Genomic DNA, 19,032 nt, shown 5'->3' with positions numbered 1-19,032 from the left:
TAATTAAAGTCAAATCATTAATCAGTTCAATAATATATTAAAAAAGTGGGGGAAAGTGGTGGGATCAAACGCCCACATTTTTAAAAACATTTTTGGATTGCTTCTACTCCATTCATCACTGGAACCACTAGCACAGCTAATCAAGAACCCATGATATGTAGAAAGTGAAGACTCACCTTTGTTGTTACAAAAAAAAAGCAGTGGCAGAGAGCTCAGAAGAAAAGATATCGTTGGCACAATGAAAAGTCAATATATATCACCACTCCATCTATTTGTTCACTTAGTCAAACACAATGCCGTGCTAAGCTTCAGTACTTAGTGTAGATAAAACCCGAGTTTAAGCTCAAATCGGTTTACTAACTATATACAGGCTTTTAATATGAAAGCTGTATTAAATTCTTTCCAAATTATTATAGTTTATTCGTGATACTTATGTATCAAATTTTGATATAGATCAAGCACTGGAATAAAATATTTACCAAAATATTAACAAACATACGCTAGAAATTCAGTTTTTCAAAAGAAATGATTATCTCTTTTTCATAAAAATCTAAAAGAAAAACAGAAACAGTGATTGATCTCTATCAAAGTTTAGTACGTATCCAAATAATTTGAAAGAAGTTGGAAAAAATGTTTGTTTGGTAGAAATTAAATTAATAACTTATTCAAGCATTGCTCAAAAACCTAAAGATATTGAAGCAGGATCAGGGGAGCTTGTCCCAGTGGAAGTTTTTATTGAAATGCAAGCTTCAATCGAAAATATTCCCAAAATTTTGACAGAAATTTGTAAAATACAAAATCTATTATAAGATTTACAATATTATGAATGAATATGAAATAGCTATTGAATTGAAGTTACTTTGAGTCTATATTTGTCAAGTAGGTGTAAATATTGGAGATAATTAAAGTTAAATCATTAATCAGTTCAATAATCTATTAAAAAAGTGGGGGAAAGTGGTGGGATCGAACGCCCACGTCTTTAAAAACATTTTTGGATCGCTCCTACTCCATTCATCACTGGAACCACTAATACAGCTAATCAAAAACCCATGATATATAGAAAGTGAAGACTCACCTTTGTTGTTACAAAAAAAAGCAGTGGCAGAGAGCTCAGAAGAAAAGATATCGTTGGCACAATGAAAAGTCAATATATATCACCACTCCATCTATTTGTTCACTTAGTCAAACACAATGCCGTGCTAAGCTTCAGTACTTAGTGTAGATAAAACCCGAGTTTAAGCTCAAATCGGTTTACTAACTATATACACGCTCCTAATACGAAAGCTGTATTAAATAAGTAGAATTGATCCTCACTTTTCGTGGCTCGCAACATAAGCCACGCCCCGCCCCCCTGGCGGCGGGTATGTGTCGGGGAAGCTCGGCCTGTTGTGCCGCTGCCGCCGGTGGCGAGGTGCACCGATGCCGAGCGAGGCTGCCGCCTTTCGACGCTTCGCGGCGAGCGTCGGTCGGAGAAATGACGAGCGTCGGAAAGCGATATGACAAAACTTCACAGACCCTACTATTCAAACGTTTCTAGCAGTTAATATAGTTTTCCAAATATTGGTCATCCAATTGAAGACCTTAATGCCACATAATGATAAGCCACAAAATAAGAAAGCTTAAATGTTAAGGTTTAAAAAAATCCCAAAAATATTCATTCAACTTATAGATATAGAAAACCAAACCATATAGTCCTGTCGCCAGTGGGGGTACAACGGCCTCCTTAATTCAGATGGACTTAACCAAGTTTTTTTTATGTATTTTGACCCGTAGAACACGAATTTTTTGGGTAACATTCGATCCGGATGTCGATAAGATTGTTATAAACAAAGAACTTGAGGAATCACATACCAGCGATTTTTTGCAAAACAAAACATTTTTTGTATTTTTTGGGTCATTCTAAGCAAAAAATGTTTTTACAAATTTTTTCGTAGGATGCATAGTTTTCGACATAAACGCGGTTGAACTTTCAAAATATCAAAAAATTGCAATTTTTTAACCCGAATAACTTTTGATTGAAAAATAAAATAGCAATTCTGCTTACCGAATTTGACAGTTCAAGTCAAATTTTATCGGTTTTGATTACTTTAATTGCTAAAAATTAATTTTTTTATTATTAAATAAAGCTATAAACACATAGTGATTGAATGATGTTTTCAATGCATTTCTCATTTGAAATCGAACGAGTAGGCGCGCATACAGACAATTTCTACGTAGATTACGTACATTAAAACGCATGCATTGGGCACGGGAAACACTATGTGTTTATGTCTTTGTTTAACAAATAAAAACTTAATTTTTAGCGATGCAAATAATCAAAACCGATAGAATTTGACTTGAACTTTCAAATGCAGTAAGCAGAATTGCTATTTTATTTTTTAATCAAGAGTTATTCGGGTTCAAAAATTGCACTTTTTCGTTTTCTTGAAAGTTCAACCGCGTTTATCTCGAAAACTATGCATCCTACGAAAAAACTTGTAAGACCATTTTTTGCTGAGAATCACCCAAAAAATACAAAAAAACGTTTTGTGTTGCGAAAAATCGCTGTTATGTAATTCCTCAAGTTCTTTGTTTATAACAACCTTATCGACATCCGGATCAACTGCTACCCAAAAAATTCGTGTTCTACGGATCAAAATACATAAAAAAACTTGGGTAAGTCCATCTGAATTAAGGAGGCCTTTGTACCCCCCTGGCGACAGGACTAATAACTCTCGTTATTTGATTGGAGTAATCATTAAAATTAATAAGCATTTATTATTTTACCAAAAAAACACATATTTGTAAGAAAAATTTAAAGAAACATAATATTACATTAAAAAAGTGTTTTAATTAAGGAAATTTCATTTTTATTTTTATCTCAATAACAAAATGCCTTAAAAATCATATTTTTCTTCCAAAAACTTGAATATTTCCCAATTTAAAATTAAAGCCCATAGTTTGGTAAACACAGTATCATTCTGACTTGTGACAAGAAGGTGCGCTAGTTTCCGGTGAAAAACATTAAAAAAAGTATTAATTCTCAAAGCGACCATATAGCACCAGTATGTTTTAAAACGCTTCTTTCGGGAAAAAGTGTCGTAAATCAAATTTTTGGAGTAAAACTGTGTTATTTCGAATCAAAATGTTATTTATAGTTGTTATTTTCCTTTAACATACATACATAATACATACATATTTTGAATTGTTACAGTTTAGAACAGAATGTGCGACAGGATCTAATATTAAATAATCTTAAATGTTTCTATCATTTAATATCATTTCTCAAACGTTTGTTCATACAATTCATTGTTTTTCGACTATTTTAAAAGGTTAAATTAACAGCCTGTTTTGTTTTCTATTCGGTCCATTCGTTCATATAACAATTTGCTGACATAAAATCATTATGCAATTTACTTTTTTAGTTGGAACCAAACGACGATGTTATATTGAAATTAAGTTTATTTGAGGTTTCTATTTCCACTTCGGAAATCGTTATCAAAATACAAAACATTGATAGATTAAACAAATTTTGTTTTGGTTGCTCGGTAAAATTTTTAAATAAAAGCAGTTTAAATCAAAATGTCAAATAAACTTGCTTTCAAAGTAAAATTGCGGCTTATTCCCAATAAAAATAGTAGGTAAATTGTATTGAGATGCCACAAGAAAATGGCTTCAGAACAATATTAAAAAAATCCTTAATGGAGCCAAAATTACTTCATCTAAAGAAAATTATTTTTCGCAGGCCAAACATATATAAATATATTTCACTGAAAAGTTATTATCTTGTGCCTATTATAATCATCCCCAGGTCTTCTTTATTCTTCTTTTCCCACCCTTTCCTGATACGTACAAATCAGGAATTCTTCATTTTAGGTGATTAACATTTAGACGTTGAACATGTTTGAATCAGAATTGTACCAGATTTGTTATGTATCTATTGTGTCTTTTCAAAATTTATGTTAAAACCAATTTTCTTCTAACTTAGTAATCATAAGGTTTGTTCCAACATAACCAGAAACCGTCCATGTAACGATCACCGTCCTGCGCAGTACCACGGAATGTATTATTTCGTTCCCATGGAATAAAAAAATAAAAATAAAAATAAAAATAAAAACATTTATTGCCATTAATAATTACAGATTATAAACTTAAGATATTTTAGCCTTCTTTCTTCATGGATGTTCCGCGTAGCACCATCCCCTCTTGGCTGTCTCCTTGGTCGGTTCTTGGTCCTGGCTGTGGGTGGCGTCCTCGTCTTCTTCTGTAGGCACTTTTTTCCGGCTAAGTGCCTACTTCCCTGGTCCGGTTCTTATCTTAGTTGTTGATCGCCCAGTCGATCAGTCGGTGTTTTTCTCGAAACATCCTCTGGGCCTGGTTGTCTGCGAGGATGTTTCTGGTTTTCCTGAGTCTTCTGGTGGCTGTGTTGAAGAAGTGCCTGGTCCTGTTCACGGCGACTTCTCTAAGTGGGGTGTATTGCAGTCTGTCCTTGATTGTCTCGTTGCTGATCCGGTCCTGCCATGATGATCCCTCGATGAGTCTGTAGCATGATGTTTCGGTCCTTTCCAGTCTTCTCCAATTGGTTTCGGCCGTGGAACTCCAGATTGGTGCGGCATACAACATCACTGGTCGTACGTATGCCTGGTACAGTTGTATCTTCTTTTTCCTGGAAAGTGGAGATGTCCTGTAAATAAAAGGTTGTATCAGTCTTTTTACCTGAGCTGCCCTGGATTTAATTTGCTTTGTATGCGTATGAAATGTCAGCCCCTTATCCAGGTGGACGCCTAGGTATTTGATGGATGGGCTGGCCTGGATGATGTTGTCTCTCATTGTTAGTGGTGGAGCTGGCAGGTTGTTCTTCGTGAAGATGGTGTACTGCGTCTTTTCCCTGTTGATCCTTATTTTCCATTTGTCCGTGAATTGGTGGATCCTTTCTAGGTGGTCTTCTAATCTTTCGATTATCCTCCCCTCGTCCTTTCCTGATGTATAAATGGCTGTATCATCCGCATACAAAGCAGTATTAGTTCTGGCGTCCGTTGGCATATCTGAAACGAAAATATTATATAAAGCTGGGGATAAAATGCTGCCTTGTGGCATCCCCTCCTGGACTTCTTGCATCCTAGACATCTTTCTGTCGGCAGAGACCTGAAATGTTCTATTACTAAGGTAACTGTTACAAATATTAGTAATGTAATGAGGTAAACCAGCCCTGTTCATCTTGAAGATTAGTGCTTTTTTCCAGACTGTGTCGTAGGCTTTCTCGATGTCCAAGATGGCCATTGCTGTTTTGTTGTTCCTGTTGAACTGGATTTTGGCGTCGCTGACTACTCTGGCTAGTTGTAGTTCGCAGTTCCTTCCTTTTCGGAATCCAAATTGGTCGTCTTGGATAACTCTTCTTCTTTCTGCGTGTTTCATCAGTCGCTTGAAAATGATCTTCTCCAGTATTTTCCCCAATGGTTCCAGGAGGGATATTGGCCTGTAGTTTTCTGGTCTTCTTCCATCCTTCTTTGGCTTTAGGAGAGGTATCGTCTTGGCATGCTTCCAGTTGTTCGGGAAGTGGGCTTTTTGCAGACAGAACCGGAAGATGTAGAACAGTTGGACCATCATCTTCCTTGGTAGTTCCTTGAGGACTATGTTGTGAATTCCTTCTTGGCCTGGGGCTCTGGAACCTTTGAGCTTTTTAATGATTTTGATGACTTCCTGTGGGTGTAGTTGGTCTTCATCTTCAAGTTGGAACTCGTCTCTTGCTGTGATTCTCTCGTACTCTCTGTTGACTTGACGGATGGTCCTCGGGTCCGACATTTCCCTGTTCTGTCCATGGATGGCGGCTAGCCTTCTAGCTATGGCGTCTACCTTTCCTTGTGCTTCGAAGTGGATTCCCTCTTCGTCTATGATTTGTGGCATTCTCTGTTTTCCTCTCTTCTTGGATTTGATCATCTTCCATACGTTGCCGTGGTTTTCTTCTGCTTTTCGGATGAGGCTGTGCCACTTTGCTTCGTTGAGGGTGCTGAGTCGTAGTCTTATCTCCGTTGATAGTTCGTCAGCATATGTCTTGTATTCTTCCCTCCTGGTTCTTTGGTAGGTTCGTCTGGCTCTGTTTCTGTCTTTGATGATGTCCTGGACTTCAGCTGGTACGACTATCCCTTTGTGGTTGGTCCTTTCCTTTGGGATGTGGTCTTCCATGGCTTGTTTGATCCTTCTGGTGATGTCTTCTACCGTTCCTTCTATGTCTTCCGTGGTTTCGAAGTCTCTCTTCATCTGGAATTGGTTGAGTTGTTGTCTGTAGTTGGTCCAGTTTGCTTCTTTCCATTTCCATCTTTCTTCTGGTTCTACTGTTGGGAGGTCCACCGTTGTCGTCAGGGTTCCGGTGACTGGTTTGTGGTCCGAGCTGCACTCGTAGTGGGTCCTGGTGTCCTCTATAATGGCCTCCTTGGTGATGAAGAGGTCCAGGGTGTTGTCTCGTTGTCCTCTGATTGGATTTATTCTGGTTGGTTCATCTGGTGCGAAGATCATCCATTCTCTGTCTTCGCAATGTCTTAATAGTGCTTCTCCTTGGCGGTTGGATTCTGGGCATCCCCATGCTGTGTGGTGGCAGTTGAAGTCTCCGGCTAGCACTACACTCTCTGAGGTATTCATTAAAGCAACTAATTCTCCAAGATCTGGTAACTCAATCTGACGCTTCCTATAGCAAGAGAAAATATTAGTATCACCTATTCTAACACCAACATTTTCAAAATTGTGAGATACAACCTCTACCTGATACCATACCAGGCTATTTCTGATGTAAATAGCTACTCCTCTATCGGTGTGAGCATCCCTCTTTCCAAATCCCTCGTAGTTGGTAATCCTAGGGAGCTGAGTTGTCGTCATGTAGTTTGTTTCTGACAGGCAGATGACATCTGGTTGGAGTCGGATAACCACTTCCCTCAATTCGTTGATTCTTAGCTTCAGGGACGCTATGTTGAACTGCAGGATCTTCAACTTCTTATGGGGCATTGTAGAGAGCTTCGTATTTGGCGAAGATGGCTCCTCGCGTCCTTAGGTCCTTGTTGCATCTTAGCTCGTCCCTCATGGCGGTCAGCAGCTGGATCATCCTGTCGTAATCAACCATGTCGTTGATTTCAGCCCATAGGTCGTTGATTTGGTCCATCTTGGATGGTTGGCTTCCTGATGTCTTCGGTTGGTTCGTCCTCGGTGGGTTGAAGGGCATCCTGGTCTGCTGTGGTACACTCCTTGACGCCTGGGCATAGGACATCCCTCCTGCTGATGTTCTGTGGACTGAGGGGTGGACTGGTCTTGGGGCTTGTGGCACTGGAATGCTCCTTTGGTTCCTCTTTACCTGAGAATCAAGAAAGTCGATGTGCTTGGGGCACATCGAATAATTACTAGTGTGGTTACCTCCACAGTTGCAGCATACCACCGTATTGACCACGTTCTTGGGAAGTGGGCAATCCCTTGTAGCATGTCCTCTGGCGCACTTCATACATCTTGGTGCTCTGAAACAGTTCCTGGCGCTATGTCCGAAATTTTGGCAGTTGAAGCACTGCGTAGCTCTGGATGGTCTGCTGTAGGAGTCCCATCTGACTCTCACGTTCTGGACTCCTGTGATCCTTTTCACCTCTTTGATGTCCTGGTCCTTGGGCATCTGTAGTAGGTATGACACTCCTGTACCTCCTTTTTTGGGCTTCATGGCTGTGACCGTGGCTTCGATCCCTTCTGCTTTTAGTTCAGCCTCCATCTCTGCTGTATCCATGTTGGGGGCTGCTCTCATGACGATCTTCTTCTTGATTTCTTCTCTCCTGGCGAAGGTGTGGAATGGTTCCTGCTTCTGTTTGAGTCCTTCCTGGAGCTTTTTGAAGTCATCTAGGCTGTAGGTGTAGACCCTTGTCGTTTTTCCAGCAGGTGCAATCTGGAATTGCTTGTGCCCTAGAATAGTAGAAATATTTGATACAACATTCTTAAACTCGCCTATGTTACCTTCAAGGATTACGGGAGGAATCCTTTCTTTCTTCACCACTTTCGTGGTTGGGTCCTCGTTTCCGCTATTCCTTTGGTCTGGTTTGGCCAACCTCTCGAACCTGTTGCTTGTGGGCACCGTCGATGTTCCTGGTTGTTGTTCGTCGGGTTTCTGGGTCCTGACCTTCTTTACTGGTACCTCTATCATCGGTTCATTACTGGTAGTGTCCATTTCGTCCCTGTCTTCGCTGGTGTCCCTGGTTTTCCTTTCTATGCTCTGTGCCCTCATCTTGTATGTTTGCAAGGTAATTCTTTTCTTGTCCTGAGTTGGTTTGCTGGTCTTACTAAATGGCTTCTTTTTGTGGACCTTGTTTGTAACGAACTTCGTCAACTTCGTGATAATTTTTTCTTTCAAAATTGGATCTGAAACATTCCTTAATTTTGGTTTAGATAATGTAGTTTCTGCATTAGTCTTGAAAAAGACTAAAGAAGAAATATCTGAAACGGTTTTCACCGCTTCCACTGATTCTACACTCGTTTTTTCGTTTTCTGACAGTGCAACTATCCGTCCGCCAAAAGACTTAGGAAAATTCCACCGCAAAATTCAAAAGTATACACGTCAAACGTGGAGGTTGCCCACCAAATTCTCAGAGTATACTGTTCCCATGGAACCCATGGAACGTTAATTAAATAGTAACGTGATCGTTACATGACGGTTATTCGTTGTGTTGGAACCAGGGGCGGCCCGTCGGGGTAGGCAAGGTAGGCGCCGCCTACCCTCTTCAAATGTAGTACAATAATATACTACAAACCACGATGTTATATTGAAATTAAGTTTATTTGAGGTTTCTATTTCCACTTCGGAAATCGTTATCAAAATACAAAACATTGATAGATTAAATAAATTTTGTTTTGGTTGCTTGGTAAAATTTTTAAATAAAAGCAGTTTAAATCAAAATGTCAAATAAATTTCCTTTCAAAGTAAAATTGCGGCTTATTCCCAATAAAAATAGTAGGTAAATTGTATTAAGATGCCACAAGAAAATGGCTTAAGAACAATATTGAAAAAATCCTTAACCTTTAACTACACGCGCTGGCGTACTTTGTACGCCAGATATAAGAATTCTACTGGAAATATATTTAAAAATTTAATTTTTGACCTTGCTTATTTTTCTAACCTATCACTGGAATGTGCTTTACAATTTGGTTTTAGTTTCGTTATAATCGGCGTTCTGGAAAGATCGTAATTTACATTTTATTATTTGTTGTATTTGGTGGACAATATACCCCAGGATTATATTACTATAAGTCGTAATATAAGTACATATTTTAATTGTTTTTTAGTCATTATGGCAAAAAATATATTTTTCTTTGGAAACAATACTTTTTCTCCTGTAAAAAATCACATTTAAAAAAATTTTTTATTAGTAATTTTATTTATCATGGAATCCAGTTATTCCATGATTCCAGTTATAAATCCCAATTGACTTACTGAAAAGGAACTCCAAGTATTCACTGATGCCGAATAAGGCTTATAACAAACAACTAAGTGTATTTTTTCAAAAAAAATTAAACAAAATCCGCTGTTTTTAAGTGTATTTTCTTGTGGCGTACAAAGTACGCCACGCGTGTAGTTATGTTATAACGTGATGCGCGGGTAGTTAAAGGTTAATGGAGCCAAAATTACTTCATCTAAAGAAAATTATTTTTCGCAGGCCAAACATATATAAATATATTTCACTGAAAAGTTATTATCTTGTGCCTATTATAATCATCCCCAGGTCTTCTTTATTCTTCTTTTCCCACCCTTTCCTGATACGTACAAATCAGGAATTCTTCATTTTAGGTGATTAACATTTAGACGTTGAACATGTTTGAATCAGAATTGTACCAGATTTGTTATGTATCTATTGTGTCTGTTCAAAATTTATGTTAAAACCAATTTTCTTCTAACTTAGTAATCATAAGGTTTGTTCCAACATAACCAGAAACCGTCCATGTAACGATCACCGTCCTGCGCAGTACCACGGAATGTATTATTTCGTTCCCATGGAACCCATGGAACGTTAATTAAATAGTAACGTGATCGTTACATGACGGTTATTCGTTGTGTTGGAACCAGGGGCGGCCCGTCGGGGTAGGCAAGGTAGGCGCCGCCTACCCTCTTCAAATGTAGTACAATAATATAAATTATTAATATAAATTACTTATTTCAAAATTGTAATTTATAAATTTTGCAAAAGTTATCCAAATTATTTTTAAAAATATCCAAAAAATTTTCTCCGTAGTTATAATTATTGTATGCAGGCACTTGAAAACGTAGCCTGAAATAGAACGACGCGACGCCAACACCGAATTGACGTGCGATCTCTCTCTGTTTACGCGAGCAGGCCTGCTGCAGGTCTCGCGTATTCTACGATTTTGAAAGGGCGCATAGGCACAGAGTCTTATAGCCGGACCACAGTATATAGAGGTTACACAGTAAAACCACTCCTCTGTCGGCGCTTTGATCTCAAGAAGTAATACCGGCAGTACGCAATTGGTAATTCACCAGTGGTGGATGCGGGTTATCCCTGTTAAAACCCGTACGTTTCTATGCGACTAGCAATGCAAGAGTGGGGCAAAAGCGACTAAGAACATTGCGCGGTCGCCATGCGCGACTACAGATTTTACTTCCAATTTTTCGGAGAGTGGTTCTACTGTCCCTCTTTATACTGTGGCCGGACCTCCAAAATTTTAGCAGTTGCTTCTCTTGTGTCTTGTGAAACTGTTTTAAATAATTTTGTTTTTTGATTTTGGCTGTTATTAGTAGGTTAAGTATTGAATAAAACTAGGTAGGACAAATTAAATTTGTTTATGAAAACTGAATAATAAACAGGTAAAGAGATCGGTCTATTGAAGGGCATTTTAATTTTATATTAATTTAGTAATAATTCACTAACGACAAATAAATCTGTGAATAGTTATTTGTCAGTCGTCCATTATATTTTATAGATATAGATAGAAGTGTTATTAGAATTTATAGATAATTAAAAATTTATAGCGAGGTTAATTGTTAACTTATCAATTTATTCGAAGAGTAAATTATTATTTGATACAAAAATAAAATAAGTAATATTTGACGTTGTTTAAACGTGGGTGTGTTAATTTTATTGGTGGAAAAACTTTAGTCATCGAATATGAATATTTTAAACGATGTAATATGCAGTTTGATCGAGACGCCTTATTCAAGGCGCCAAAATCAAGAAAGGTCAGAAATTATTTCAATGGGCCGGCCTTTATCAAATTTAACAATTTTATCCACAGATAAGACAAAAGACAATCGACCATTTTCGAGATCGTTTAAAACAATATGGTATGAAAATCATAAATGGCTAAGCGGAAGTTATTTTAAAAATTCACTTTTCTGTTGGCCTTGTCTGTTGCTCTCAAATTTGAAGCAAAATGTTTGGGTGAGTCAGGGATATTCAGATTTGAAAAATTTATCAGCTAGTGTAAAAAAACATGAATCTTCGAAAAAACATGTAAACAATTGCTTAGGTTTAAAACGGTTAGAAAAAAATAAACAAACTATTGACAGTGCTTTAGCTGGACAAATTTCTCTATCTAATAAGATATATAATGAAGAAGTTGAAAAAGATTGAAGAAGTTGAAGAAATTGATGTTACAATTCTGTTAGTAAAACAAGAACCTGCATTTCGCGGTCGTGATGAGAGCCATAATTCTTCAAACATGGGTAATTTTAAAGAAATTTTTAATTTAGTAGTTAAACGCGATCAGGAAATCCAGGATCATGTTAAAAAATAGAAGGGGTGTTCACGGGTTTGTCAAAAACAATACAAAATGATTTAATAGATTGCCTTGCCGATTACGTAAAAAATGAAATTTCAACAGAAATTAATGAAAGTCAATTTTTTTCTATACTAGCGGACTATACTACTGATATAACCGAAAAATCACAGTGTACTTTAACAATCCGTTTTGTTAAAAAAGTTGGTCAGGTAACAGAAAGATTTTTAGGGTTTTTTGATGTTAGCGAGAATAGATCTGCAGACGCTCTATATAGTTTAATTTCAAACGTTCTTGAGCCATATGATTACAAAAATAAATAAATTGCTCAATTTTACGATGGTGCAAGTGTAATGGCTGGCTCTTTAAACGGATTACAATCAAAAATTAAAGTAGATGCTCCAAAAGAAATTTTTACACATTGTTGCGCTCATAGATTACATTTAGTATTGCAAGACGGCTCAAAATGTATTACAAATTGTAGGATATTTTTTGTCGCCTACCCGAAGTATATATGTAGCCTACCCGCATACTGAGGTCGCGAGCCGCCACTGGTTGGAACAAACCTATAATTCCCAGTTCCCATCTCTTAAATTATCTGTTATCAGAGCAATATTGTCCTTAAATCGTAGGTAATGGAGCATTTCGCCGTCGACCTGGATTCCTTTTGCGTTTTATTCCAATTGGTTGAAAGCATATTCCAAAACTCCCGTATTAAATAGTTTGGGAGATAACGTGTCTCATTGTGTTATTCCTCTTTTGATTTTTATACGTTTTTTATCTGTGTAATCTTATTTTCTTGATTGCATTATAATATAGGTATGTTCGCGATCAGTTTGGAGTACAGGTAATTATCTATACGACCTTCTTCCAACATTCATTCCGCCGTTTCCGCTAGTTTCTATCGTATCGAATGTTTTGCGAAAGTCAACTGATGCTAGGACCAATGGTTGGTTGTATTCGATGGATTTTTCTATAGTCCCTTTTATGCAGTGGAGGTGGTCGTTACTGCCAAAGATTTTCCTAAAACCTGCCTGTTCCCTAGGTTGGTAAACATCTAATTTTGTTTTCAGTCGATTTGATATTATTCTTGTGAATATCTTGAGATCTATTGGATTGCCCTTTTTGTATAATAAAATGTTACTTACATGCACTGTGCCATCTTGTAGGTGTTTCACTTTGGTTCAGACATAAGTTGAACAGTTCCTTTATTTATATTCTCTAAAAGTCTGTCTCCTTCAATCTTTGCGACTTCAATAACGATATTATCTTCTTTTTTTGGCTTTATCTCTTTTAAATTTTCTTCATTGCATTCCTATATTTATTCTGTTGATATGTCATCAATTTCGATCATTTGTCGACTAATCTTTCTCCTGAGTTTTCTAACTTTTCAGTTAGTTGTTCTTCTGTATAATTCTTCTACTACTCTTAGTAATTTATCTCTGTTGGTGATGATATTTCTATCTTAATCTTCTCCTTAGGATAAAAGATTTTCTCTTGAGGAGATCAAAAGATGTACCTATAAACATAATAAATGATGGATCAGAAGTACAAAAGGTACCCCCGTTAAGATAGGCAATAATTGCCCTCACTCCCAGAATTCAACTTTTTTTATTTTTACGTTTTATGTGATTAAAAAATAAGACTCAGAGCAATTTTAAGATTCTGAGAGGGTTTCTAAAAGAGAATCTGTGGTGAGCACTCAATAAGAAAATAAATGGCTCAAGTTAAAGTTAAACCCAAAGGATAGGTACAAAGCTATCACAGGAAAGGTTAATGTATGTTAGTTCCTTATAGCACAACAGATGAAGAAGAATCAACCTTAATGATTTACCTGTATTTTTCATTTTGTTTTGTTCGGAGTATTAATTTTTAGTTCATCTCTCGTCATTTAATGTACAAATCTTAAGAGGATGGGTACGTATTTTCGGCTGCAATGCTATTCAAATGGGGATTCATTTTTTTCGAATCCTGAGAAAACTAATAAGTATTTTTGAAAAATTTAAACGCAGAATGAAAGATTACGTTATTAGCGAGGGCCGACAGTCTCTGAGAACTTCTATAATGTTTATTTTAATAAGAGACAGGGGTGAAAAACTAAGAGAAAATTTAGTGTGATTTTTAATTTCAAATATCTGATTCAAAATAAACTTTTTATTTATTCTAAGCTAAGGGACTTTCGGCCCTCGGTAATAATTTAGTCTTTCATTCTGCGTTTAAATTTTTCAAAAATATTTATTGGTTTTTTCAGGATTCTAAAAAAATGAACACAATATCGTGGTAATATTTTCCAAATCTATCTTTGTCTTACAAAGCACTCAGCCGAATAGAATATTGTCAGCATATTGTCAGTCAGACACTTACAATCAGTGACAATTTTAAATATTTGACATGGCATCGGGAATATTTTGAGTTGTTGGTTAAATACTATTGATATATAGTGTATTTGATAAATAATTGATTTAAGACGTGAACTTAATAAAAAGTTATTTATTGTGTATTATTTGTGGAAGATCCAAGCGGAGAATACATCAGGATAATAAATATATTCTGTGATCCAAGTATTTTGTTGTTAAAGATGTTCAAAATTGTAAGCGTTCCATAGTAACAATATATTATTAGAAAAACACTTTTCCTCTTTTCTCTATTGAGTATTAGTTTTTGTTGTACAAATAAATTATTACAATCACTGAATACATAGATAGTGGAAAAATTATCACATTTATTGTGAATTAATAATTTGCAATTATACAAAAATAACAGTTATCCAAGAACATTCAAAAGCCATCTCTTTAAGTTAATCAAGACATTTTCAAGTAGAATGACATTCTAGTAATGTTTACATATCCATACCAGTGTGAATTTTACTACACGTAATTTGCCGTGTAAAGACAGAAAAAGTAGGATAGCCGTAAAGTATTTGCGAATTATGTACCGATGCCCTTAATAAATAACTAATTTCGCCACAATGAAGAAAATGGCGAATGCGACAATATATTTACAACTTGTTCGCCATAATTTTAAATATTGAAGTTTGAAAATTAAGCATTTCTATTATTTATAAATTAATCCTTCCACATTCCTATCATTTGTGTTTTTCTTGTACTTTTATTCTCATTTTATTTTGTGTTGGAATGCCCTTTCTTGTATAATCCCCTACTCTTCTTCTGCCTTCTGCTCATACAACATAATATCATAATAAGTATGGATCTACATATATATGGTTGTCGTAGTCTTTCCGTAAATTCTTCCGGTTTTCCAATTTTAAAGAGAATAAGTTTTTCTCCATTCACAATTTCTGTAACTTTCCAGTTACGGTTTTAAAAGACTGTGCACTTGGTATAGTCTTCTTTGGTTTCTTCCACTTTTCATCCAGGGTTTGGACATGTTTTATCGTGTATCTTCTACTTGATTTTTATTTTTCTATTTTTGGGTATTGCATTTATGTAATTGTTTTTATTGCCGTTTTTATCAATTAAATAATATTTCCCACTGTGGATATTGAAGGTTCCGTTTGAATTTTTCTTCAAATACTAATTCACAAATAGTCAATTGCACTTAATAGCTCTTGCAGTTGGACTAGTAGATGATATTCCTGGGGAAGTGTGGAAAGCACTTGGAGAGACTGAAACAAGTTGACTAACGGATTAAAAGAATTTCTGATCTGCAGGTTCCTGGAAGGAATTGGAGAAGGAGACCAAAGAAGACCTGGGTGAGACGCTTAGGTAGGACATGTCAGTAAAGGGGAATTATGGAGAAATGTAACTAGGGAAGCCGACCCCGGATAGGGATAAAGCCAAAGATAACAATTATGATGATAAGGATTTGAATTTGTTTTTCATTGATCATTTCTTTAATGTAAAAGTTAGGATTTTAGAATACGGGATACCTACTTTGTTATACTCTCTATTTTTCGTTTAAAAACAGTACGAGACATTTATCAAAAAGGAACTAAATAAAAACGGACCGTGCAAGTTCAGAAAAGCGACACCTATTTCTACGCCTGAACCTTTATTCGCACTTTTAATTATATTGGCCAATCATATGGTCCTGGTTACTGGAAAATTGTCAAGGCCATAGGCCAAAAAAAATATAAGAAGAAAAAGTAAGTAATATTAAGGTTATGTTATTAAAAGGTAAACAATTGTATGTAGCAAATAAAATTAATTATTAAAATGCACTAAGTACTACAAGCAAAATACAATTAATTAAATTTACTTTTATATAATAATTACATATCATATCAATATTGTGGAGCAATATATAATTTTTCTTCTTCATTGACAGTAGATATGAAATATACGTCAATTTGACAATTTCAATTGACAAATTATTTAAGAAAGTTGCAAGATTTCTCCGCTATTCGCGCACGATTGTTTCCCATATCTCCTCCAAGTACTTGCACACGGCGAATACTAGAATAAAAAAAGAATGTGTGTGTACTTTGTACGCACGTAAGAAGTTATACTTCTACTACATATTATGTGATTTTTAAGACAATACCAAAAATTTAAAAAAATAAAAGAATAAAACGCACACAAACACATTGAAAAATGCCACAAAGAAAAAATGATTTCTGAACGATAATAATTGTTGGCAAAAATTTTAAATACGCATTTTCTGAAAAAAAAAATTATATAACAAATATACTTACAATCATAAATGCATAAAAAAAATAAAAAAATAAAAACTTGCATCGGGAATCGAACCCGTGAATTTCGGGGTGCTTTGATTCGTAATCGAAGCCTAGACTCACTCGTCCAATTCCACATTATTTGTCATGTGGAAAAATACGGTAACTGAACGTTTTACTGTTTGACAGTTGTCTTGAATATAATTAAATTATGTAGTTTAAATTTTGTGGAAGAAAATATTAAAATATAACAAAACAGTAAGAAAACAATATATTAGATGAAGATTGGTAGAACTTTTGTTGGTAATCAAATTAAGTATGTAAATCAAAGCATTACATACCTACTAGATAAATAAATCTACGCCAAAAAATCATAATTTTAAAATAAAAATCGGACCTAATTTGGGATTTCTCTCTAAAATCCCCATTCTTGAGAAAATAAATGTACAGTAGAGCGTCGATTATACGAACGTCGATCAACCGAACGACCGCTTATTCGAACTATCGACTCCCGCGTCCCGCACTCGAATACCGAGCAAGCGTTAGTAATTGACGCTTAAAATATCTTCAATTTTCTTCAATATTGTATCCAAAAATAATTATGTTGTTGCAAAGACTGCACTTTTTTGTTTAGTTGCTAGTTGTCATTATCAAGATATAAATAAATATGTAGGTATATAAATATGGCTTTTATTCAATTGTGGATAAATATGTATGACTATAAATATGTATCAATATATTGTAGTTCGATTATCCGAACAAATCGGTTTTCCGAACACCTACGTCCCCCAATTAGTTCGGATAATCGACGCTGTACTGTATTTCAACCTAATCCAAATGTATAATTACAATATGATTATAATAAAAACTACTTACCAAATTAGAATGAGTTTTCCTTGTCCAAAATAGTTCAAAAGTCCAAAAATATAGGTATATGAAAACTATTTAAAAAGGCAGTATAACTATTAACTAACTTTTGTTTGTTGTTTCTTTTCACACAAATTTTAAAACGCAACAACCATAAATAATCTAACTACAGCTGTGCCACAGCCGCCATATTGAATAATTTTTGACATGTCATTTGAACATCCAATCAGAACAAAGTTATAATGCGCATGCGCCGGGATCATAGGTTTTAACATATAAAAATTCACCCTCATATCGCCGGTAAAGAAGTATAACTTCAAAAACGATCTAGAATATGATCTTTAAATTAAATGATAATCACCAGATTGGTGATTACCTGACGACCTGACCTACCAGATATAAGAGTCCAGGTTTCAGATTGATTATTTTCAGATTCAGAAATTGTAATGAGGGTTTTGTAGGTTAATATTGTAGAAATAGAGTTGTAGAATAATAAAGTATTCTGTAGGTATTTCTAAAATTTACAGATAGGTATATCTATGCTGGAAAAATTTAAAGAACTGCCAAAACAACGAACTAAAATAAAGGGAGACATTGTACCAAGCGAAATAATGTCAAAGGGCCGATAATATAAAAACGTCTAAAAGCTAATTTGCCCCAACTTTCCTCTAACTAAAACACATAGAAAGAAGCTTTCTGATCCCAAGTCTCGTTTCTGAATACTCCCAACGAGCCATCATAAAACAAGAATTCTTTTATGCTACTATTTACTAAGTTATAAGATATATAGGACTACGAAGCACTATTACATAATACTTAAATGGAATCCTCCAATTTTCAATAAACCTCCAGCAATGTTCGATCATAAAAAGTTGATCATCGTCTAATAGACTGTAAGGCGAATATATCGGGTGTGGGGCTTTTTCACCACCGGTTGTCTGTAGTTAAATGAATGTTTACTGATGAAGATGTAGATACCGACATAGAGCTTTAGATCAACAGTAACTTTGTATATGAGGATTTTGTCTACTAAAGTTGGTTTTCTTACAACAGATAATAATTTGTAGTACCCTTCTTAGGACTTAAAGTTCTTAGTTCTTACAAAAAGTTCTTAGACTCTTCAGCGATGTCTGATAGGTAGGTACCTACATAGTCATTTTATTTATCTTAAATTAATCCTTTTCAGTTTTTTACTTTATCGTACTACATACGCAGTATGAGTATAATAAAGTTATAGGATCGTGCAAAAAATTTTTTTTCAGATTTCACTTTTTTTCGACGTTTTGAGTCCCCCTGAGTCTAAAAAGCAAATAAAAAAACGCTGGACGGAAGGGCCGCCCGAGAACTTTATCGTACCGATCTATTATCGTTATCGTACTAGATACTGGCATTTTATAAAAATAACAAAGTTACTCGTTATTTTGATATTTTAAAAACACCTTGTATACTTGAAAATATTTTATGGTTCTACGCATCATTAATTCCCGCATTTGAGAAAATGTTCGGGGACACACTATAGATTATTGCATAAATCAATAGAATATTAGTCATATTTTCATTTCAAATTAGTCCATTTTTCTGAGAAATTAATAGTTTACAATATTTGCATTTTACTGCATGGATTGTAATGAAATTTTGGGAGTAGCCCAAAGTCCAATCTCCTAATTCAAAGTCTATTCTATATACTATGGCGCTTTTATCATGGGGGCGGTTCTCACCACTTCTCGGGGATAGAACATTTTTATTTTCGAATTGCATGGAGCAAAAGGAAGAATTTTAAGAAAATTTAAAAATGCGCTCTATAATTT

At 35.4% G+C, this 19,032-nt stretch overlaps 1 protein-coding gene across 1 annotated transcript in view; it reads right to left on the bottom strand.

Moving 5' to 3' along the window:
- Positions 1–1,245, bottom strand: part of LOC114327012 (homeobox protein OTX2-A-like) — a 99,022-nt gene extending 97,777 nt beyond the window's left edge. The window contains exon 1 of the mRNA XM_028275510.2: positions 1,076–1,245. The gene's annotated coding sequence lies outside the window, so the exon portion shown is untranslated. The remainder of the gene's footprint in view (positions 1–1,075) is intronic.
- Positions 1,246–19,032: the final 17,787 nt, after the last annotated feature.

Source organism: Diabrotica virgifera, chromosome 9 (assembly GCF_917563875.1).
Source record: "Diabrotica virgifera virgifera chromosome 9, PGI_DIABVI_V3a".
NCBI lineage: Eukaryota > Metazoa > Arthropoda > Insecta > Coleoptera > Chrysomelidae > Diabrotica > Diabrotica virgifera.
This window is presented reverse-complemented; position numbering and strand designations above follow the sequence as displayed.